The following is a 25,733-nucleotide window of genomic DNA, read 5'->3' as shown; positions in this document are numbered from 1 at the left end:
TCTGTTTCTTGCTGAACCAAGATATGAATATGGAACCCATAAAGAATGCACCACCACTTGTGCTCTTCCTATCATCCACGCTTCCTACCCAATCTGCATCTGTATAAGCATGAAGTGTGAGATCTGTATCTCTAGGATACCATAAGCCATAATTTTGAGTCCCTTGAAGATATTTAAAGATTCTCTTCACTGCTTGAAGATGAGTTTCCTTCGGATTTGCTTGAAATCTTCCAACTATTCCCACTGCATGCATGATGTCTAGTCGGGTACCTGTCAAATAAAGTAGACTTCCAATCATAGATCTGTAGGTTGGTTGATGCACTGCTGCTGATTCATCATTTGCACTGAGGCTACATCCTGTGACCATGGGTGTACATACTGCTTTTGCATCTTCCATGCCATATTTCTTCAAAATCTGCTTGAGATACTTGGTTTGAGACAAAAAGATCCCTCCTTCTTTTTGTTGGATTTGCAAACCAAGAAAATATGTCAGTTCTCCCAGCAAGGACATTTCAAATTCTTTCTGCATCACCAAGGCAAAGCTTTGACTCATAGCTTCTTCATTGCTGCCAAAGATAATGTCATCTACATACACAACAAGTATTAGCAATTTGTCATTTTCAACTTTTATATAAAGATTGATGTCTGCTGATCCTTTTGAAAAACCTTGTTGATGAAGATATTTGTCCAAACGATAGTACCAAGCCCTTGGAGCTTGTTTGAGACCATAGAGAGCCTTTTTCAATCTGCATACAAGATTTGGATCATTTCCAAGAATGAAACCATCTGGCTGCTCAATGTATACTTCTTCTTCCAAGTCTCCATTCAGAAAGGCTGATTTCACATCCATTTGAAATACTTTGAAGTTTTGAAAGCTTGAGAGAGCAAGGAACATTCGGATGGCCTCAAGTCTTGCAACAGGAGCAAAGGTTTCTTCAAAATCTATTCCTTCTTGCTGCACATACCCTTTACGAACAAGTCTGGCCTTGTTTCTAATTACTTCTCCATTTTCATTCAATTTATTTTTGAAGACCCATTTTGTCCCTATAACATTCTTATCCTTTGGTCTAGGAACCAGCTCCCAAGTGTTGTTCTTTTTGATCTGCTCAAGTTCTTCATCCATTGCTTTCACCCAACATTCATCTTTGCATGCCTCTTTCACATTTTGTGGTTCAGTGGAAGAGAGAAATGCCAAATAGCTTGAAGCTTCTGCAACTGTTCTTCTTGTTTGTACACCTGCTTCTTTCTGCCCCAAAATCTGAGATTCTGGATGATTCTTCTGAACATATCTGGATGGAGTCTTCTCTTCTATCCTTATCTGCTCCTCTGGTTCTTCTTGAGGTTCTTCTTCTTCATCATTCTGTCTTTGAGGGTAGTTTTCATCTTCTTCGATATCTTCATGATTTACTTGCCTAGGAATGTATCCCTTCTCATCAACCACTACATCAATGTTGTCAACAATTCTTCCAAGTCTTTTATTGTAGCACTTGTATGCTTTGCTGTGTGGAGAATAACCAAGAAGAATGCCTTCATCTGCTCTAGGTTCAAGTTTGCCAAGTTGCTCATCAGTATTCTTAATATAGCATTTTCTCCCAAAGATTTTGAAGTGCTTTACCGAAGGAGTCTCACCATACCAGAGCTCATGAGGAGTTTGAGTGCTGTTCACCCGGACATTTGTTTCGTTGATAATAACAACCGCAGCATATGTAGCTTCACCCCAGAAAGTTGCGGGAGTTCCAGACTCATCAAGCATAGCGCGAGCCATTTGTTGGACTGTTCTGTTCATTCTTTCCACTACTCCATTTTGCTGAGGAGTTCTAGCTATAGAGAATTCTCTTCTTATCCCATGTTCTTCACAGAAATCGAAAAATTCATTTGAGGTAAACTCCCCACCTCTGTCGGATCTGAGGCACTTAATTTTGTATCCTGATTCATTTTCAACCAAGGCTTTAAAGGATTTGAATTTTTCGAATGCTTCATCTTTGTGCTTCATAAGTCCTAACCAGACAAACCTAGAGAAATCGTCAATAAATAATATCAAGTATTCTTCTCCTCGAGGTGTCCTTTTCCTGAATGGTCCACATACATCTGTATGTACAAGCTCAAGAGGCATGCTAGCTGATCCTTCCTTCTCTGGAAAGTTAGTTCTGGTTTGCTTTCCAAACTGACATGATTTTCATATGGTGTTGTCTGGAATTTTGATATCTGGAAGACCGCAAACTGCCTGATATTTGCATGCTTTCCTTATTTGTGAAAATCTTAGATGCCCCAACCTCCGGTGCCATAACTAGTGTTCATCATCCTTGCTTAGATAGCATTGTTGTTGTCCTTGTTCAAATATGTATAGATTATTTGGAGTTCTTTTACCTTTGATCACCTTTTTACCTGTATCAAGATCACGAACAAGACATCCATTTGTTCTAAATATCACCTCGGTTCCTTGATCACACATCTGGCTGACACTTAGAAGATTATGTTTCAATCCATCAACATACAAAACATTTCCAGCTTTGACCTTTTCTTTTAACTGAGCAGTGCCTTTTCCTTTTATAGCTGCAAGAGTATCATTTCCAAAAGAAACTTTCTTTCCCTTTTCTAGAGCAGAATATGATTCAAGTTTTTCTTTATCATCTGTCATATGCTTCGAACATCCACTGTCAATGTACCATAGATTTTCTTGTCCCTCTGCATAAAATGCTATCCCACATCTTTCTGTTTGTGGTTCCTTTATTCTCCATGTTTTGGTGCTTGAGACTTGTTCCTTTGTCTGCTGAAACCTGCTCCTGCATTCAGAATCTTCATGACCAAAATTATTGCAAATAGAACATTCAACTTCGTTTTCAAGAACCGAAAATTTGTTATAGGTTCTTTTTGTAATCCCGGTCATACTTCTTTGTTTTTGAGCTTCTCTAGTCATGATCGTTTTATATGCAACACATTGAGCTACTTTGTGACCAAATTTATGGCAAGAGAAGCATTGTCCATTGAAGAAACTTCTACGGTTATCAAATCTTCTGACCAAACGATTGTAATTTCTATTGTCATTCATTCTTGAAGAAAATTGAGAGGATTTTACCTATGGCTGGTTGTAGCTTTTGTTCATCCTTAAGACGGATTGCCCTTGGTTTGCCTGATAATCTTTGTTTGTAATTGTTCCCTGCTTTACCTAGTGATCTCCATTGTGCTTTTGCTCATTCCTTCTTGCTGCATCAAGATAACTCTTTGAGGTGGATGCTTGAGAAGTTTCTCCATTATAGCCCAGACCTGTCTTGTTTAGAGGAGAACGCTGTACATTCATGATCTCATCCAGAGTTTCAGATCCTTTGACAAACTTAAGATTAATAGCCTTTGTTTTCTCAATCTCTTTTTTAAGACCAACAATTTCACCTTCTAACTTTTCAAGATATTTTTCTTTTTCATCAATTTGAAGTTGTAGAGTATCAATGATCCTATTCTTTTCTTCTATACATGTCTTGAGTCTAGAAATTTCTTCACAAAAGCTATCCACATCTATAGCATCCATGTAATCATCATCTTCAAATGCCATTAAAAGTTTATAGTCATTACCTCGTTCATCTTCATCACTATCTGATAGACCATCACTATCTTCATGAGTGTAGTAGCTTTTATTATTTGCAATCTGTTTCTTGTTCCATCTAGCAGGTTCCTTTCCTTTATCCTTATGAGGACATTTCGCAGCATAGTGACCTACTCTTCCACAAGAAAAGCATTTAAAAGGTAACTTACCTCTGAACCTTCCAGTACTCCTTTGAAGATTTCTGACAAAATTTGATTCTTCTTCTTCTTCTTCTCCTTCTGGTACGTGACTTGCTTCATAATAGTCTCCTTTGCCTGAAGCCTTGAAAGCAACTTCTCTTCTGTCTGATGCACCTCCCTTTCTCATTTCATAAGCAGTTAGAATTCCGTGTAGCTGAGACATAGTAAGAATTCGTAGATTTTCTTTTTCTTCTATTGCAGACACTTTAGATTCAAACTTGGGGGACAATGATCTTAGAACTTTTTCAACCACAATAGCCTCTTTTATTTCTTCACCCAAGTTTTTCATGCAATTAACAATCTCTTCTACCCGAAGGAAATAGTTAGCCACACTTTCATCATTCTACATTTTGAGATTCTCATACTGAATCTTGAGGGTTTGAAGTTTAGCACGTTTTACCTGTTCATCTCCTTCGTAGCTCAAGACAATCTTGTCCCATATTTCTTTTGCGGATTTATATTTCATAACCTTCACGAATTCTATTTGAGATAAGCATCCCAATAGAGTATTGACTGCTTTAGCATTTGTTTCATATTTCTTCTTTTCGGCCGTATCTGTAGGAGTAGCTGAAGGAAAAGTGTAGCCTGTATCTATGATATCCCAAACTTCTGTACCAAGAGATTGAAGATAGGCAGTAACTCTTAACTTCCAATAATTGAAGTTTGTCCCATCAAAAATTGGTGGCCTGATTGATGCTTCCCTCTCGTAGTTGCTCATGATGAATGATCTTCCTTCAAGAGATCAAGATTCTCTGAAGGACCTGCTCTAATACCAATTGTTGGAAATAAGACTGAGAGGGGGGGTGAATTAGTATTATCTAGTTCTTTTAATAAATCTTCCTTATTTATACTTTGAATTATTTTTGCATGTCAGTACCATAAAATAATGAGCATGAACAAAGAAAACAGAGAGTCACACCAAAGAACACCAAATGTAAGGTGGAAACCCCATGTGGGTGAAAACCACCTACTGCAATATGTCTCTATCTTCTTTCAAATTAGAAACTCCTTTTACAATGGTTTTGTACTGGTGCAGTCCTTTACCAGTACGCAGGCTGCAACCTGCAGAGAGCTACAAATCTCTCTCGTTTTCCAGTCTCTCCTGGAAGGGAGTTACAACCCCCTACTTATTTTCTTTCAAGGACCACTTTTCATAAATTTTCAAACTGGATCCATAAACATCAAGAGATCAACAAGTACAAGTAAATCACCTAGTCAACTGCAGTAACCAGATCCACAATAACAGTAAACTAAACCCAGAACCCCTTATCAACAGAAAAATTCAGTCAACAAAAGATCTTAAGACAGATACACAGTTTTTCTTTCTCTGGCCTGCATGGCTACGCACTTCACCTTCTGCTCCCCTGCGTATACCCGCAAAGAGCCTTCTGCTGCACCGCGTACCCACGCACTATTTCTTCAATCACGCTGCGTACTGTTACTGTAGGCACGCACCCACATATACTATCGCGCTGTGTACTGCTACTGTAGCCACGCACCCACAGATGCTATCGCGCCGCGTACCTACGTACCTGCGGCTTCTGAAGCGCTGCGTACTTTCCCTGTGCCTACGCACCTGAACCTCTGTCGCGCTGTGTACCCACGCACTGTGCCTTGTTCTGCTCTGCGTACCCACGCACTTCTCCTTCTTCTGCTCTGCGTACCCACGCACTTGCACCGTTAATCACCTGCGTACCTCTGATTAGGGCTGAATTGGCAGTCCCCCAATGTGCCACAGATAGTCAGATGCTCAGATCTGTTCATGTGCTCGAGAGATCACCCTTCACAGATTCGCTTTCAACTTCACTTTTATATAGATCAAGCTTTTAAAACAATAACCCAATATTTCAGATCTTAAGATATTCAATTTGCAAAAGATGCTTAGCCAAGTGATCTCCTTTGCTTTATATAGGCAAGCTCTTCCTAAAATCATGGATCAATACCATAGATAACCAATACAAGGGGCCCAAAAACATGGGGCTCAATAATAATAATAATATAAAACAATACCACGGGCCAAAACCATAGAATCAAGAACGGCGGGTTAAATACCACGGGCCAAACATAGGAAACCCCACGTGAACGCGCTTCTCTGCCTTGAAGTAAGTGAACTGGGGGTACGCACCTTCTGAACGGGTGACCTGCGTGTGTGGCCGCAGTCCCTTCACGGTGTACCTGTGTGTATGCACCTTTTGAACTATTCTCCTGCATACCTCTTAATTTTCAACATTTTGAGAGCCTGATCAGAGCATTGCCACTTGAGGGTGTTGCCATCAAGTACAACATCTGTAACATAGAGCCATACCAGAATCATAATGCCAACAAATAAGAGAGAGGAGATTAAGAGAAAAGAGGGTGTTATAGTGGATCTGTTGTACGTTGCATCTCTTCAGTTTGCTAGATAATATAATAAAAGAAGGACTGGTTGTTTCCCCATGGACGTAGCCCAAACTGGGTGAACCACGTATATTTGTGTCTCTCTTGTTTTATGCATTTTTTCTGTGTTTATATTTCTGCAATATTTTATGTGTTCCATTGCTCCGTAATATATAATTTTCTAACAAATATGGTAACATCAATGTTGAAAAACACATTTAGAATTTTGAAAATTTTCTCGACCTTTTTGAGGTTGAAGAAGATGATGTCAATATTAGGATTTTTTCTTTATCTTTGCAAGGTGAAGCCAAGAAATGGTTTAAGAACTTACTAGTTGCAAACATTTTCGATTTCCATCAGTTTGTGAAAGTCTTCCTTGATAGATGGGTTATTAAGAGGAACTATTTTATGATTTTAGAAGAATATAATCAGTTGGAAAGAGATATAGGAGAAACAATGCAACACTTTTCATCTAGATTCAATCAAGTATACCATTCAATGCTTGTTGATATAAAACCACCTCTTACACTACTTGGATGCCTTTGATCTAGAAATGGCATTTCAATTGAGAGAAAGGGATCCTACCACATTCGAAGAAATGCAGGACAATGCAATAGCTATGGAAGCTAATCTTCTAGTCCAAAGGTCAAAGTTGAAGGAAGAAAAAAGGGAGAACATAGTGAAGGAACACTTGGCATCTTAATATCATCATGAGAGATAAACTTGTTGTTCAAAAACACCATGTCCCACTTATAGTAGAAGAAGAAGAGGTTTCTAACCCTAACCATATGATCCAAGATGTTTTTGCTTATAGATGTATAGAAAAGAATTGTGTATAAAATTGCAGCTTAACACATAAATGTGCACATGTGAAAATAAGAAGAAAACACATAAAAGGCACAAAAGAGAACACCAAGGCTTGATAACGGAGTTCGTCCAATTTGGACTACGTCTCCAGGCCCAGCTCAACAATGGGGAGGCGTTTCTTATTAAATGGCATGAACAAATAGAGTTACAATTATCAATCTGTCCATAAAGAGGCTTATACCTCCAACCTGCCTGATGGCTATGAAATGAATGCCGGAGATGGAGTGGTATGCAGCACCAAAGCTTCCCACAGCGATAGAAGAGGGTTGGAGTTGTATACTATCCGAAACATATCAAAAGACGCTCTCGACCTCTGCGAAACAGTGTGCTGCAACCATAAAAAAATATGCCTCTCTCGTGCTCTTCTCTTGATCCATTTTACAATGGATTTTCCGATAAGATCCCCTTTAAATCAGGGCTTTCCTGGTTAATAAGAGAGGTTGGTAGAGTGGAACTATCGACAGGTGCAACCGTTCCTGAAAATGGCCTATTTGTCGTTGCTTTGATAAGGCTTCAAAACTTGAAAAACATTGCAAATATGTCCAAAACCCATATGCCTCAACCTCAAATATTATTAAATAGGGCTTATAGTCAGTATCGGGTCTGTGCTGAGGTCATGGATCTGTGTTTCATTGTGTCCCTGTCCTAGTCCTCGGGAAAGACCGACCGATGATCACCAATATCGGCGTCGACCGATCGCGTCGACATCCCGCACATATATAATGTTCTGATGCCTCGATAACGGTTCTGCTGATCAGTGTATCGCCAATATAAGCACACACACACACACACACAGACATATATATATAGATATATTTATAACTGCCGATTGCGATTGCCTCCGATCCGCCAATCTGATTTGATTGGAGATTAGTGATCGAGGGTTCCATGGCCCCAATGCTTAAGTCCACGCTCATGCGACCTCCGATTGTGATTTTCCTTTAAGGCTTTAAGACCCATTTCTAAAGGAAATTCCTCTCTCTTAAGGATTGAAGAGCCCTTCTTTTTGTAATAACTTCATCATCCGAACTCGGATTGAAGTACAGTTTGTGCCATTGGAATCAGAAAGACGAGATCTCTTCTCTAGTTCTGGGTTGACTTCATTTTGATTTCTAAGTTTCCATTCCCTTGTATCTGAAGATCTACCTGGATCAATCCTCCCCATTGAGGAGCTTTTTTATCGCCAAAAGCTTTTCATTAGTCAATTGGCAAGTGAGGGTATTGTGCCCTCACTTTCTCTTTCTCCAGCCATCTGGCCTTGCTGGGATGCATTCCATTGAATCCAACCTAAAGGTACTTTGCATCTCCTCGCCATGAAGTCCTAGTTATTCTATTGAGGATGATGTCTTCAGGCAACTCATCGAGATATTCAGGTGCAAAATCATCGACGGTAGGAACTGTGCCCACCTCATCATTGTCCATGATCAAAGGAGGTTCATACAGCTTCAGGTTCTCCACATTCACTACTGAGTACATATGCATATATATTAGTAAGTCAAGACGAAAGGCATTGTTTCCAATATTCTCCAATATGGTGAATGGTCCATACCAGATTGGCCGTAACTTCTTTCCTTCTCCCTTCATCCTGTCTTTGCTGATGTGGAACCACAACTTGTCGCCCACTTGGAATTGATGGTCAACTCGGTGTTTATCATGTTAAGCCTTGTAATGGGCTTGACTTTTTTCCAACTTTTCTTGCACTGCTTGGTGAATCATTTGGATTCGCTAAATGAACTGCTGAGTTTTGTCTTTATCATTATGTCCACTGGAGCCATCCTCCCTTCCAAAGACCATGTCTAAAGGGTCCTTTGGCAGGTAACCAAAGCATGTCTCAAATGGTGAATGTTGTGTCGATGAATGCACTACTCGATTATAGGAATGTTGTATATAGGAGAGATGTTCATCCCAAAACTTGGGATGCTTCCCACAATAGCCTCGTAATAGATGTACCATGGTACAATTAACAACCTTTTTCTTCCCATTGGTTTACGGGTGAAATGTCGCGCTCCTTTTCAGTTTTGTGTCCATCATCCTCCACACCAAGGATAATTTTAGGGGCGAATGTTCGCCCTTTGGCGAAATTAAGTGGTTTTAAATTCTTAGTGGGCGAATATTTTGTATCATAGTACATTTTTACAAATCACCTCAAATAGCCCACCTTATTTTAAGGGAGAGGGTAAAAAAGGTAAATTTAGCCCTTGAAATTAGGACTTACAACCTTCCATTCGCCCATTTTCAAGAATAGGTTTTATTTAAGTGAATCCATTCGCCCATTTTCAAGAATAGGTTTTATTTAAGTGAATCCTATGGGCCAAATACCATATTTATAAAAGAGGTATGGTAAATTAATAAAAATATAAATAAATGAGAGGTATGGTAAATAAATAAAACATTTTTTATATTTACTCCATAAGTCACCTTATATACATGTAAGGGTGTAAACAAATAAAAATATAAGTAAAGTGGAGGTATGGTAAATAAATAAAACGTCTTTTTATACTTACTCAAAAGGTATGGTAAATAAATAAAAATATAAATAAACTAGACGTATCGTAAATAAATAAAACCTCTTTTTATATTTAGTCCATAACCCTCGTTCTATTTATGAAGGCTCAAGAAAGAGGTTTTATTTAAGTGAATCCTATGGGCCAAATACCATATTTGTAAAAGAGGTATGGTAAAGTAATAAAAATATAAATAAACGAGAGGTATGGTAAACAAATAAAACATTTTTTTTTATATTTACTCCATAAGTCACCTTATATTTACGAACACTCAAAAAATGGGTTATATTTAGGTGAAACCTATGGCCAAAATACTATGGGACAAATACCATGGACTAGATTGTTATTAATACCATGCAAAAAACCATTATTAACCCTAATATTAGAATTAATAAAAATAAAAATGGCACATGGTATTGACCCATGGTATTCACCAAAATGGCACATGGTATTGACCCATGGTATTCACCTGGAATGTAGCCTATTTAAATGGGGAATTAAACCAGCATGTAGCCTATGCTAAGATTCACTAGGACTTTACAAAGTTTTATTATTTAGTGAAATACTCGCCAAGATCTTACAAGATTTTATAATTGAGTAAAATATTCGCCATGCCTGGTGAGAGATTCACCAAAAAATTATATATACATATTATATTATTGATAAAATCGCCTTCCATTTTTCCTATATACCATGGAGATTCGCCCATTTATTATATTTATAAATTTAGGGGGGGGGTTCTTAAAATTTTCCCTGCTCCACACGCTGGTCCAGAACTCTCCAAGGAAGCGAGAATCTCAATCTAACACAATTGATGTGGGTAATCCAAAGTGGACCCAAACATACTCAAAGGAAAGAGAAGTAGTGTGTTCTATAATAATCTACTTTTTACAGGGCATAAGAATACACATTTTGCTTAACTAGTCAATGACAACATACAAATAGTCATGACCCTTCCTAGACAAAGGCATACCTCCTACAAAGTCCATTGATAGACTTTCCCATGGATGACTCGGAATAGGGAGTGGTGTGTAGAGCCCAAGTTTTCTATTAGAGGGCTTTGAAATAGAACACATCACAAAACCCTTTACATAGCGAGTCACAATCAGTTTTTCATATGAGGCCAAAAGAAAAATCTTTGTGCATGATTTAAAGTCTTCTTGACACCAAAGTGTCCAAACACAATAGAGGTGTGGGCCTCTCGAATTACATGCACTCTTTCTGCTGTGGGAATACACAATTTACCAAGTTGATACAACAATTTCCCCTGCAAGTGATAGTTGTCCACCTATGAACCATGGGTTAGTTTTGCATAAACCTCTTTAAATTCATTATCATTAGCATGTTGTTCAGCATAACTTTCAAAAGGCAATTAAGCATTATGCAAAATAACAGAAGCAGAAATAGGAGGGCGAGATAGCATATCAGCCACTTCATTACTAGTGCCTTTCTTATACTTTATTACCAGATGAAACTGTTGAAGAAATCCCATCCATTTGAAATGATGAGTTTGTTGCAACTTGGTTTATGACTGAAGGTACTGCAAGGGCTGATGATCTATATGGATGATGGTCTCCTTGCACATCAGGTAGTGTTTCCACTTTTTCACACTCTACACCAAGGCATAAAGCTCCTTGTCATAGGTGGGATAGTTTATCACGGCTTCAGAAAACTTCTCAAAATGGTAACAAATTGGCTTTTTTTGCTGCATCAGGGCAGCTCCCATGGCATAATCGCTGGCATCGGTTTCGATCTCAAATGGCTGTTGGAGATTGGGTAAGGCTAAGACTAGCGCGGTGCTAATTTTTTCCTTCAATGATTCAAAGGACTTTTGCTATCTTCCTCCCCATTGGAAGACCTGTTTCACACTTGTCAATGTGTGCAAAGGTGCTGCAATAATAGAGAAATTAGCAATAAATCTCCTCCAATACTCAACTGCACCTAGAAAGCTACGGACCTCAGTTACACTAGTAGGCTTAGGCCAATTTACAATTGCTTCAACCTCAGTGGGATCAATTTTTAACTGACCACGACCAACAATATGACCTAGGTAACCCAAAGAGGTTTTCCTGAACTCACACTTTGACAATTTTACAAAGATTTTTTCTTTTTTCAGCACATCAAGAACTTTCTTTACATGACTCACATGTTCAAACCAACTCTTGCTGAAAACTAGTATATCATCTAAATATACGAGAACAAACTCATCAATGAAAGGCTGAAATATATCATTCATAACCTGCATAAAGGTGGCTAGAGCATTGCAAAGCCCGAATGGCATTACCATCCGTTCAAACATCCCCTTATTGTTGTTGAAAGTGGTTTTCCACACGTCCTACTTCGCAATTCGGACCTAGTGATAGTCACTACGCAGATCCAATTGTGTGAAATATACAACATTTTTTAATTGATCCAATAAATCATCTATGCGTGGGAGGGGATAGTGATTTTTACTGATATTTTGTTGAGCACGCGGTAGTCCATGCACATCCTCCAGCTATCGTCCTTCTTGGGCACTAGAACACTCGGCGACCCGCATGGAGAGGAGCTCGGCTTGATCATGCCTTGGTCCAACAATTCCTGTACGCTTGATCTCCTCCATTTCGATTGCTGACATTCTGGACATGCCGATATTCACCAGAGGGGCATCATGCAACAGGTGGATCTTGTGTTGGATCTCCCTCTGTGGAGGTAGTCCCCGCGGCTCCTAAAATAATGCATTATAATCAGCAATTAACTCCATCAATTCTTTTTTATGCCTACCATCACAGCCTTGGAACACGTCTACGAATTCGGCCTCCTTATCCCTGATGACCATAAGCATGCATGCCTTGCTGGAGTTCACCAGCATTTTCATCTGCCTAGTGCTTACGAGGCTATTGTTAATTTTGTTTTGATGAGCCCACACTATGTACTCTATCCCATCCTTAGTGATGTGGTATTTATTTTCATGGTGGAAAAAGATAGCTTTTCTATCATATAGGTAGGGGCTCCCCAATACCATGCCACAAATGTCCAGCGGTATAACATCCATCTCTACTTCATCTACTGGCTTAGACAAAATCACAAATTTTACCTTGCACTGCTGGGTTGCATTCAATTTAGCTTTATCATGTATCCATCCTAGTAGGTAAGGCTTTGGGTGGGGTTTTGTTTCCAAGCCTAGCTTCTTTACCAGAGATTCTGCAATCAAATTTGCTTGGGGCCCTGTATTAAATAGAGTTTCTACTTTGGTATGGTTTACTACTACTCTGATATGAAATAATTCAATCCTTTTGCTACCATTTGAAATGGACTCATCTACAGAATTGGTGCTTCCATGTGATTTAGAATCAACAGGAGGTGTAAATGTACCTTTTATTCCCATTGTTGTGACTAGCACTTCATCTCCTGAATCTGATCCAAGGTCCTGCTATGCTGCTGCCACTGTTTTCTTCTCCTTCCCTTTCCATTTCGTTTTGGATTTGCCATTGGGAGGTTTGAATGGTGGCTTTCAAGATTGGTCCTCTCTTTCATTCTTGCCCTTGTTTTCAATATGAATGGCTTTCACACTAGCTGCGTCAATAGTGGTTGGTTCAAACAACAATAATGAATGCTGAATATAATTATGCGGTGAGCCAATATACTTAGTTACAACTTCAGGTGTATCTAATGCAATACCCAAATTCAATGCTTTCTTCCTAAATTCTTCTGTAAAACTCTGAACGTCCTACACTTTGCCTTGCTTTAAATATTTCCAATTCATCAAAGCTTTCTATTTGTATCCTAAGGGATAAAACTGTTCCTTTAACGCAGAAGTAAAAGTAGACCATGAGGAAAAGAGATTACCCACATTTTTACTACTCTGCAATTTACTCTCCCACCAAACGAGACCTGTGCTGCCCAGCTGTAGAGAGGCCAGTTAGATTTTTGCCTCATCCTCTACGATTTGCTAAATCTTGCAATAAACCTCAATCTACCTAATCCAATTGTTAAGCTTTTCTACGTTAATTTCACCATAAAACACAAGAAGATCAAATTTAACATCTAATTAAAAAAAGAATTTCTTTGATGCATCCTTTGGATTTCTTTGATTATGGTGGTGTGGGGAAGAAGAACCTTCACCACCAGAAGGAGAAGGAGGGAGTTCTTCTCCATCATTCCCATGTGCTGAACCTTGTCCTTCTAGATTCCTCTCTTCAGCTTTTTCTAGTCTTATAACTAGCTGACTGATATTCTCTGCCATTGAGTAGAAAGTCTTTCTGAAATTGCACTCCTCTTCAATACGAGCTTCCTCTTCAGCCATGTTTCTTCTTCGAGGTGCATGCCCTGCCTCTGGATCGAAAGGTTCTAGATTCCCTTCGCCTCTTTGAAGCTTGCCTCTTATTAGCATATAAACATGCAATTCACATCTAAAAAGCCCTACTCTGATACCACTTGATCCAAGATGTTTTCGCTTATAGACGTATAGAAAAGAATTGTGTATAAAATTTCAGATTAACACATAAATGTGCACATATGAAAAGAATAAGAAAACACATAAAAGGAACAAAAGAGAACACCAAGGCTTGATAATGGAGTTCGTCCAATTTGGACTATGTCTTCGGGCCCAACTCAACAATGGGGAGGCCTTACTTATTAAATGGCATGAACAAACAGAGTTTCAATTATCAATTTGTCCATAAAGAGGCTTATACCTCCAACTTGCCTGATGGCTATGAAATGAATGCCGGAGATGGAGTGGTATGCAGCACCAAAGCTTCTTGCAGTGATAGAAGAGGGTTGGAGTCTTATACTGTCCAAAACAGATCAAAAGATGCTCTCGGCCTCTACGAAATAGCATGCTGCAACCATAAAAAATATGCCTCTCTCGTGCTCTTCACTTGATCCCTGTTATAATGGATTTTTGGACAAGATCCCCTTTAAATCAGGGCTTTCCTAGTTAATAAGAGAGGTTGGTAGAGTGGAAGTATCAGTTGGCGCAACCATTCCTAAAAATGGCATATTTATCATTGCTTTGATAAGGCTTCAAAACCTCGAAAAAAATTGTAATCTGTCCAAAAACCATATTCCTGGACCTCAAATATTATTAAATCGGGCTTATAGTTGGTATAAGGCCTGCACTGAGGTCGTGGATTAGTGTTTCGCTATTTCCCAGGCCTAGTCCTCAGGAAAGACCGACCGCCGATCACCGATCGTCGATATCGGCATCGGCATCCTGCACATATATAATGTTCCGATGCCCCAATAACGGTTCCACCGATCGTTGTATCGCTGAACCAACTGCCCTATCGCCGATATATATATATATATATATATATATATATATATATATATATATATATATATATATATATATATATATATATATATATATATATATATATATATATATATATATATATATATATAGATACACACCGATTGCAATTTCCTTTAATCCACCAATCCGATCTGATCAGAGATCGGTGATCAGGGGTTCCATGGCCCCATTGCTTAAGTCTGCCCTCATGCGACCTCCGATTTGTGATTTTCCTTTAAGGCTTTAAGACCCATTTCTAAAGAAAATTCCTCTTTCTCTTAAGGATTAAAGAGCCCTTCTTTTTGTAATAACTTCATCATCTAGACTCAGATTGAAGTATCATTTGCATTGTTGGAATCAGAAAGATGAGATATCTTCTCTGGTTTTGGGTTGACTTCATTTTGATTTCTTAGTTTCCATGCCCTTGTATTTGAAGATCCACCTGGATCACCATTATGATGCTAATATCAGTTACCATAGATCAGAAATGATTGTTTTATGTATTCATTTATGGGTAGTCATGAAAATGGATTTGTAGATCAACCTATGGAGGATCAATCTGCTGATCTAATGTGTATGTTTGATGTAATTCCTTATAAATTACACAAGTATGATTAGCATGAATATGATTATGTTGTTGAAATAGAGCCTAACTCTACAAGGCAATCAATGACATGTTTTTGGGAGGAAGAAGCCTCATTACATCATCTCATTTGTAGCACTCAGCCCATGCATATCAATCATGATAGAAATGAAGAGAATATAGAAAATTTCAAATTAGGTGAAAGGTATTTGCCTTTATGTTTTACTTCATTTCAATTACTGAGAGAAAACATTCCTAAGATTACAAATCATTAGTCTTTCATTTTTAATGTTGAGCATAGAGAAGACCATGAAATTATTTACCAAGGCTCCTTACCTTTGTGTTTCCCTTCTTTCAAAATAATAAGAGCCAACTATAATGTTACCAAGGAAGAAAATAAGAAAGTTAACATCAGTTGGAACTGAATTTGTTGAGAATGTTGTTTGTAATATAGAACCTTTTTTCAGTCCACAATCACCATTATCAAGCAAAATTCAGTTTGAAAATGCAGTAGAAATTGTGGAACATGAAGAGTTTATAGAAAATCATGTAGCCGCACTGGAACCAACATATGACAAGTTACAAAAGTCCTCTCAAGTTGTCCTTGATCCAATAGCTGATGTTGTGTATGGTATCTGTAGTCAAATCCCTTCCCCATTAGTTAACTATGAGCTTCAAAACAAAGATGACACGAATTTGATTAGGCAACTAGCTTCATTGTCTTGTTCAGCAGGAGTCCCATTACAAAGTTCATCCAAAAATTTGCAGTCTACATTTGTTTCGCTTGAGAATGACAAACTTCATTTTATAAAACAACCAATGTCTAAAAAGGAAGAAGATTCTTGTCTCGTTGTTGATCATCAAGAAAAGGTAGTCATTCACGAGTTTCAAGATCCTTTTGTCAAGTTGTTGTAGTCATCAAGGGAGATGAGTTTTATTATATTTATGGATCATGTACACATGTTCAATGGACACTTGGAGTGACCTAGATTTTTTTTTCTACCTGCTCAAGGAAATTACGAACATAATTCAACTAAGTAGCCATTTGCTAGATTGGTTACACTAGAGAGATCATTTCACATGATTTTATATACATCTTCAGCAGGTTGGCAGTTATCATCAGAAATTTGAAGCCCGAGGAGAAGTCCATAAGGCTTCTATGATCATCTGTTGTTTTTTTTTTAAATTGTAAAGTCAGTTTTTCAGTGAGTATGTTTTTTATAGTCAAGTCAGTACAATTTGTCAATGTCAGTTAGTGAGTCAGTTTTCAATTTGAGTTTAGTCTTTGCATTTTGACTCCATGCCAAATGAATAAGGCTACCTGGTCTACAGTGTTCTTGACACCTCGAAGGAGTTTCCATGCTGAGCTAGAGCCAATGTTAGTGTCAATTAGTTATGCCTGTCACCAGTGATCAAACATGCTTTTACCAAGTTTTGTTAGGGGTCTCAAGTCAAATTTTATCATTTCATTAGGTTTCAAAATAAAATTTGGTCATTGGGTGTTGTATCTAGGTCACTACTACTCCCTTCACTTACTCATGGTCCTCATCACTCATCATGGTCATTATCTTCTTTGAGTTATCATATCTTCATTCAAATGTCTTGGGTCATTAATTGGTTAAATTCCTAATTTTAGGTCATGGTCTAGGGTTTCACTCCATGTGTCATCATGATACCATATGTCAAAACAGAAAACATTTCCATCATGTGAGTGAGTGAGTAAAGGGAGTTAGCAGCTTAGGGAAAGAAAAATAAAGGTAAAAGTAATGTCTTATTTCAAATAAGATAATGTTGCAGTACACTACCTTGTCTCATCATTTCTCAAAGGGACATATGATGTCATTCGATTACCAAAGCAAAGATCAACTTTCAAGATACAAAGGACCATCCAAAGCATAAAAATGGTTTCATTTCAGCATTCACATGTTTAAGCATCTCCTTGGAAAGTTAATAAACATCTGGAACCTCTTATGCATCCTTCATTTTGAAGAACTCAGTGAAACTCCCTCTCCTAGGGTTTCATTGTGCTTTTGGTCTCCAAATGATTTTGCTTCATTGCAGTGAGACAAATCTTATTTTTTATGTTCCATAACTCCCACACATAAATTATATACCCCTCCCAACAATTTCCCATACCCACTCCCTTCATTTCCCCTCATTTTCCCTAAACCCTAGCTTAATGTTGTGTTTTTACAAATTTCTAGGGTAGGACTGTGTTTTGGATTTTTTCACACATTTCCCTCACTCTTTTCAAGAAATTACACCTCCCTACATTCCCTAACATATATACCTATCCCCAAAAATTTTCCCTAAAATTTAGAAACCCTCAAACCCCTTCATCTCCCTCCATTTGCAAAAAAGTCCCTTTTCTCTTTGAGGCCATTTGTTGCACATAGGGAAAGTTTTGTTTCAAAATATGTTTCTGACAAAATGGAGAATAATTTTACAAAATTGAAAGATTTTTTTTCAATAATGGGCAAACGAAAAAAAACCTCCTCCCTTTTATGCACAGGTATTATGATTTGAGAAAAATTCCCAAAATACACTTGCTATGGGAGAGTTGCTCAATATTTTAGTGACCAACTACAAACTTGGATTATAAACAAATGGGAAATTATTTTTGAAACATGGAGGAGGTTTTCGTTCCCAACATGCCATAGAACAAAAAAATACTCTCATATTTTCAAAATTTGTTATGGCTAAAGAGATATCGCTCCACCGTTCAGCGCTATTTTTGTAGAAATTTGGAAATTTTTGGCATAGTCACCCTGCCAAAAGCATAGCGTGGGCCACACTGCGCTTTTTATCGAGGGCTCTAAATGATAGAAACTCTACATGGTTGGGTATATATTGAATTATACATCAGATTTGGACATTTGTCAGCCAAAATGATCATCTTTTGTACGGTGAAAATTGCCAAAAACGACATAAAAAACACCTTTCTGCCATGTTTTTGGAGGCCACGCTACGGTTTTTGACCAGTCTTGGGAGAATCAATTTTTGAGGGGCTATACTTTCTCTATTTCAATGCTTGAGGACTCCAGTGTCTATAAGATAGAAAAATATTTCCAATGAGCTATCAAGAGCTCAATTTGGAGTTCAGGAAGACCTCCAAACATGGCCTGCAAGTTCACGCTGCGCTTTTTGTAGCCCACACTACGCTTTTCATAGAATTCGTTGTGCTTTTTCCAGGAGGCTACTTTCTTCAACAGTTCGACCTAGTTTTACATTTTCACTTATGTAAATGATGTAATTGAGTAATAATAGTGTAAATATGATGAAATAGTGGGTGATTAGTCTTTGTAAGTGGTTTTGATGTAAAGTTGGCCTCATTCATGAGAGTGGTTGGAGTCAAGGATAATTGAAGAAGTTGTTTTTAACTTCCCTAGACAATAGGGTTTGGTTAGAACAGCTCATGGAGAAGTTCCACAAGTAATGGATTAGACCCCTGAGAGTGGGAAGAATTTTTTTTGGTCTTCATGTATCATTTTCTCAGTGATAGAACAAGTTGGACTTGAATGGAGAGAACTATTGTAGCTTGTACTTGGACATTTTTTGGAAATCAAAGGATACAGTTTGTAGTTGTTATCTAGGAATTCATGTGCAGTAACTTTTTGATGTTTTTTTTTCTATTTTATCACTTTATATGAAATATATTAATCTTCTCTTTCCATTAATCAATTCTTCAATGGTTTTCCTTACAGTTTATCAACATAATTCTTTGCTCTATTTTTATGGGAAAATCATTATGTGTTACTTTCTTTCTAGCTTAATGAATTCATGTTTCATGCTCATTGAGACCTTTATCTTCTTCTGAACACCATAATACATCGAAAAACCCTAAGATCCATCACAAAAATATTACTACCTTTCTCCTTTATATCTTTGTTGATGTAACCCTTTGATCTTGTTGACCTAGCTACCTCGTTTTTCTCCCTTATCCAACATCAAAACCCTAAATTTTCTAAAGCATGCCTGAGCCTAACCATCTAGCCTAAAATCCTTTACATTCCAGTCATCTCTTGGCTGTTATTTCATAGAGAGAGACCTCTCTGGTTTGGTAGGGCTAGCTAGCAAACTAAAATCTTGGTTTGTTGTTACCTCCTTCAATCTCCTTATCAACCTGGGACATTATGGAGGATAAAATTTAGGTGTCGTTTTCAGGGAATGAAAGATCATATCTTCCCTAGGAAAGAACAACAATGGTCAGGTCTGATTGTTGATGATGGACAACGGTCAGACATAGGTAGGCTGAAATCATTCACTTGGCAACTCCTAATCAGTTTCAAATTTAATTCAAAGACTGATCCGGATTTAAATAGGAACACAATAAAGTATAGATATAACCATAAATATAGAGATGCAGTAGAAATAATACTTCATTTCATTAATGTAAAATACTGAAATATGCTTACAAACAGAAATGGAAATAAACCATCTAGGGCGATGGTAGCTTATCTCTGAGATGTGGCAGATTCATGCCTCTGAACTATGTTATGATGAGGTTCGAAGGCCTATTTATTATTGAGAAACAATGGAAAACCCTAAACATCCAAAAACGTAACCCTGGGAGATGAAACGCCAAACTGTGGGCCTGTTTGGGTAAATTGGTACATCAACTTCCCGGGTCGTAACTTTGGCATATGATCTCCGTTTGACGTGAACAATAGCTTGTTAGAAAGATCTATTCAAGGACTATAACTTCGAGAAGAGCAACATTAGTACATGGACCCATGTTGCTCTCATTTTTCCCAAAAAACGTTGTTTAGGGCCTTAAAACGGCTCTGAAAGTTCAGGACCCAAGAAAACTACTAAAAATAATAAACTGTTCTACAATTAAGGAAAATGAAAACTGAAAGAGATATTTGTGGGGGTCCAAGTGGGATAGGTTTTTTATCATCTAGATTGAACCTCGAGCTGAAGGAAGGAAATGGCAGGGTAACCACAAACCATGCTTAGCCAAGTAGCTAGCCCTACTAGGCCAAGAGAGGGCTCTCTCCGTAAGTATCTCAACCAAGATGACTGGATCAAGAAAATTTTATTAGGCTAGGTATAGTAGCACAAGGTTTGGTTTGATTTTGAAGGGTTTTGCTAGATTAGGAGGAGCCAAACAGTTAGGGCAAGGAAATTAGGTCAAAATTGCAGGGTATTCGATGGGGCAAGGTAGGAAAAAGGCTTAGCACTCTAGGGTTTGATGGGTCAAGATAGGTGAGGAGCTAGAAAGAGCATGCAATCAAACATGGATTCTTCCTAAACTGAAGAAAACTTAGACTGTGAATATTTTCCCAAAACAGAGCATAAATATTATGGGTTCTGCCTATCAACATGAAAACATCCACTTAAAAGCAATGAAATGATTGATGAAGTACAATTTTTTTTTTAAGATATGATCATAATAGACAAAACTAAACTGAAAATCATACCACATGGATCCCAAAGAAATATCTACAACTTTTCATTTATCTCCTGTTGAAAACTGATACAAAATGATGTCTACTCAAAGCCTAAGAATCCAACTAAATCCAACCCTTTATAATGAGAAAGAAGAAGAAGAAGATATAAACATTGATTCAACCTCCTCCTATCCTCAGGGGTCGAATCCCTAATATGAGGAACTAATCCTACAAAAACTGAACAAGAAACTAGAATCTATGCAACCTAACAACCTACCTCTAAAAGTGAGGAAACTGATTCATTTTTCCTCAAGTTAACTTTTAATCTAATGAATCTACCTTCTAATACTCATTATCCATCATATTTACATGCCTAGTCATCATTTACATCAATAAAACATAATCCATGAGAGGAAACCAAAAATTACAGTCAAGGAATAGTGAAATGGAAACCCAACACAATTTTTGTCCTATGCGTAGCGCCCAAGCTCTATGTGCAATGCTTTTTGTAGGGCCATTTTGGAGGCCTTACTAGTGTCCAAATTGAGCTCATGATAGCTCATTGGAAATATCTTCAAGAGTTACTTCTTGAACATCTTAAATTTATTCATTTAAAGTTCATTTGACCCCTCAAAAACAAATTCTCCCAAGAATTCTTCTGTGTGTCCAAAATAGGGAAAAGTTGTCATTTGTTTGGTGTTTTTTGACCTTTTGGTTGAACAATTCTACTTTAAAAGCTTAGAAAATGCTCAGGATGCATGTAAACATCATTATGAATCTAGAAATGCTCACCATTTCCTCATTAGATTCCCCTAAGAAAAGCGTAGAGCCAAAATTTATGTGTCAAAAATTGCCAAATTCTTCAAAAGGCAAAAATTCTTCAAAAATTGCTCAAAAGTTGTGGAAAACACCACCATTAAGTATCTTGGTTAGCCAAAAAATCTTCAGCAAGCGACCTAAGCCTGTTATCCTCCTTTTTTTCCTTTGAGTGCTTGTTTTAGCCTTGTCTTCATTTGCTTGACCCTTATGTTGCAAATCTTGTTCCGGGTCCTATAATGGTGAGCCAAGTGCCTGATGATTTGATTGTCCCTATTGGCCTTTTGTAGAAGATTCTCCAAATGCAAATTGACCCTGTCAAGCCAAGTCTCTCTATCTTCCTCAATTTCCTTCTCAATTCTTTGTTTTGCAGTCAAGGTAGCTGGTGTTTCTTCCTCTTGCATTACTGACATGCCCTTATCACTTTGCCTCTTTGCTTTGAGAAGTTCCAGCTCCATGAGGACTTGTTCATCACTTAGTTGCTTGTTCTCTTGCTCAAGGTATGAAATGACATATTTAGCTCTCGCCAAGTTGTCCATCAGTGCTTGGATCTATGCATACTTTTCCCTTATGGTTATTCTTTCGTTTATTGCCTCATATTGGATCTCCAAGTCAACTATCTCAATGCCATGATCGATGTGTGGCTATTCTGGTTCATCATCTTCCATCAAATCAAAATCCCTTTCCTCCTCATCATTAAGGCTTTCCTATAGCATCTTTTCCTTCCCTTTATGTAGCTGCCGCACCTGTTGTACCTGTTTTGTCGATGAAGAAGGCAAAGCCTCTTCCACATTTTGTGGAGCAAGCATTTGAATATGAGTTGATGAAGAAGGTAAGGCCCCTTCCACTTCAAGTGGAGTAAAAACTTGCCTATCTACTGCAAACAATATTCTAGCCCCTCTCTGATATGTCTTGTAGGCTTTTGGTTCCTCAACAGCTTTAGTCTCTTTAACCTTTTCATCTTTCTTTACTTTGGCATTGCTGGAAGGTCTTTCTGCTTCTTGAGGCACTGGTGGAGGAAACTGAGGACCATTGAAGGTGTCATTGGAAATGAATGTATCCCAGGAGATGTTAAGGAGGTTGAGATGATGTAGCACAATCATCTTAATCAGGGAATAGTGATAGATACTACTCATCTGCTGGGGGTAAGGCTTTTTCTGTACAATGTATGCCATCTTCTCAATGTTCCTGAATAAGAAATACGGGATGTTCAACATTTTCACTCTTGTGAAATACATAAGAAGCCTAATGTGATAGGTGTACAATCTAGAAAATCTTCCCTCACATGTAAAATATCTCATAATGATCCTCATCATAGGGGCATACTTGTCTTCAAGCAACTTGAAAGGAAAGGTCCTCTTCTTTTCATTTCTATACCTAGATTTGATGTATGGCTCATAGTAGTGCTCATCCAAGTCTTCTTCCTTATACCATTTTACCCCCACATTTGGAATCCTTGTGGCATCAATAATGATGGAGGACGAAACAGTAAATGTCAACCCGACAAGAGTTACTTTGTTATCACAGAGATTGGCTACAAAAATTTTGGTCGGCTCAAGATGATGTTGAGCTCTTTCCACCTACTCACAAAACTCATAGCACCCTAGATGTCTAAAACAAGTAACAGTCATGAGAATCCTATAACTCTATGATGTTTGATGGTTCCTCTCTGATAATTCTGCCTCCCTTATGTGGTTTTCTCTGATGCTGAGGTTCATCTCCCATGCTTTCACTACCACTATTTTGCTCCTCCTCATAATCTCTATCCTCTTTGTCCATGTTTGTTAAATTTTGAAGTTGTGTAACCCTAGGTAAGGTAATCAAGGAATGAGTTATGGTAAACAAGGATAGGGGAGGGGAGATGAGCTTATGTGGCATAGAATGGAATATATATGATATGAGAGTGAGAAGGAGGATATTTTTCTTAGGTAGGTATTGTTTAGTAAATAGGGTTTTAGGATTGTTTTTGATGGAATTAGGGTATAAGGAATAGGTGGAGGGATGTGTTTGAGGGAATTAGGGTCTAAGTAATAGGTAGAGGGATTTGTAGGCAATCTAGGGTTTGAATTTTGAAATAAAAAACCAACTTTAAAATAATCAATTGAATGCCGGGAGGATAGCTCAGAGATTACACTTACTTTTTTTATAAGTTATAGAAGGCAAAAAAGACATTTTGAGTGGATGATAGAGTGTTTTGGCACTTGCTGGCCCTATGCACAGCGCCACCTACAAGTGCGTAGTGCTCCAGCTCTATGCACAACATCGTTCAAATTTTCACTGGAGAAACTACCATCTACATAGAACTCCACTCCTATGCACAATGCTCTGGCCTCTGTGCGCAGTGCTCTGTCTCCTATGAGCAATGCCCTCTCGTTGCTTAGCCACCAATTGGCCTCAATTCCCTTCTCTTCTTCAATGGTCTTCTTTCTCTTTATCAAATGAAAGTGATGAATTTGGAAAAGGAATTTGACATCTTATATAGAGGTCGATTTTGATTTTTCATTAGAAAAACCCACTTTCTAATGTTTTGGAACTTTTTCTTCTTTCCTCCAAATCTCTGTTTCATACCATTATCTCTTTTCAGGTGGATGATGCTTGGATTGAACTGATTTCTTCAATGGTTTCATTTTCTTGTAGAAAGGAGAAATGTTTGGGGTAGTTGGGAACACTTATTACATAAAATGGATTGAATTACATCAAAAGAGTATAAATCAACTAAAAATACCCTGTTTTCATCTCAAAAACGTGTTTTTTGAGATGAAAATTACATTAGTGACAATAGATCTTTGTACAATCACTAGGACTTACTCGTAATCACTCTTTGTTTATTGGTCATCCTCATACATTTTCTGCCCTTTATTTACACTTGAAATCATGCTTTTTACCTTGGAAATGAACTTTAAGGGCTAATGGAATAACCTTGGAAATGAACACTAAGACCTAGTGTAAACACAACTGCCTTGACACTAAAAATAACATATTTGAAACCACAACTGAATACAACATGGAGATGGGTCAGAAAATGTACCTCATGAGGGAAGATTTGATTTTCAGAGAAGAAGACAACCATCAGTGGACCATTTTGACATGACCTAATGGAATGATACAAAATTTCAGTATGAGACACCTAAAATGAAGTTGCAAAGATAAGATTTGATCCCTGATGGAAGTATGCATATACTGACACTAACATTGGCCTTATTAGGGATGGAAGCTCCTTGGAGGTGTCAAAAACACTGTAGACCAGGTGCTTAGCTGATTGGATCAATACGGTAAATCAAATGAAAGACTGAAAACTTTTTGAAAATTTTGAAATGACTCGATACAAACTGAAGACTGACTCACAACTGACTCTAAACTGACTCAAAAACCAACTAAACTCAACACCAATCATTTAAGCTTTACATCTGCTATGGGGTAAAATGCACGGTGTATGGAGAATGAAAACTACCCTCAAAGGGCTTCCTGGGACCTTCGACAGACTATAAGATTATTTGCAAAAGCTACCAAGTTATACGCATGTTCATCTATCAAATATCAATTAACAAAGTATGGAAAGAGGATTACCTCTAGTCTCCTTCTAGATTTGTTTGGAGATCTCAATGCAGCCAAGAAGAACTCCTTCAAAGCTGGCTCCAAATCAATTCCCGCACAAAGGAAAGGAAAACAAAATCACAGTGTACAATCTTGAAAACTAATATATAAATGCATAATGAACATCTATTTGCATACAAATAAACCACTCATTTAAACAAGTATCGAATGAACAACTTAATGAACAAGGTTACCGACACCATGGAGTAGGGAACACAGCTACAGTTCTGTTGTAATAATGGAAGAGTGATTACAACCATCTGTTGTATCAGTCTTCCTTTGCCCCTTCCTCTTCTCTCTCTCTCCCCTCTATCTCACTTCTTCAAGTATGTGACAATTCACAACAGCTTAGTAGGCTATCCTTTCAAATGCTCTAACCCCTTTCACAATGGCCCTCTCACTGCTTATTTAGAAATTGAGTTAGGTTTGCCAAGCTCCTCATAGAGTTCATTAGGACAAAAGCAATGAACCTGCCCTATTTTCCAGCTCTTTCCCATTTGCCTTCTTTTTCAGATTGGAATTTCCCCAAATAGTTTGATTTT

Source organism: Pinus tabuliformis, chromosome 9, assembly GCF_031772625.1.
Source record: "Pinus tabuliformis cultivar Carrire ecotype Pingquan chromosome 9, CPIR1, whole genome shotgun sequence".
NCBI lineage: Eukaryota > Viridiplantae > Streptophyta > Pinopsida > Pinales > Pinaceae > Pinus > Pinus tabuliformis.
The sequence above is the reverse complement of the archived record's forward strand: the minus strand, read 5'-3'. Positions refer to the sequence as shown.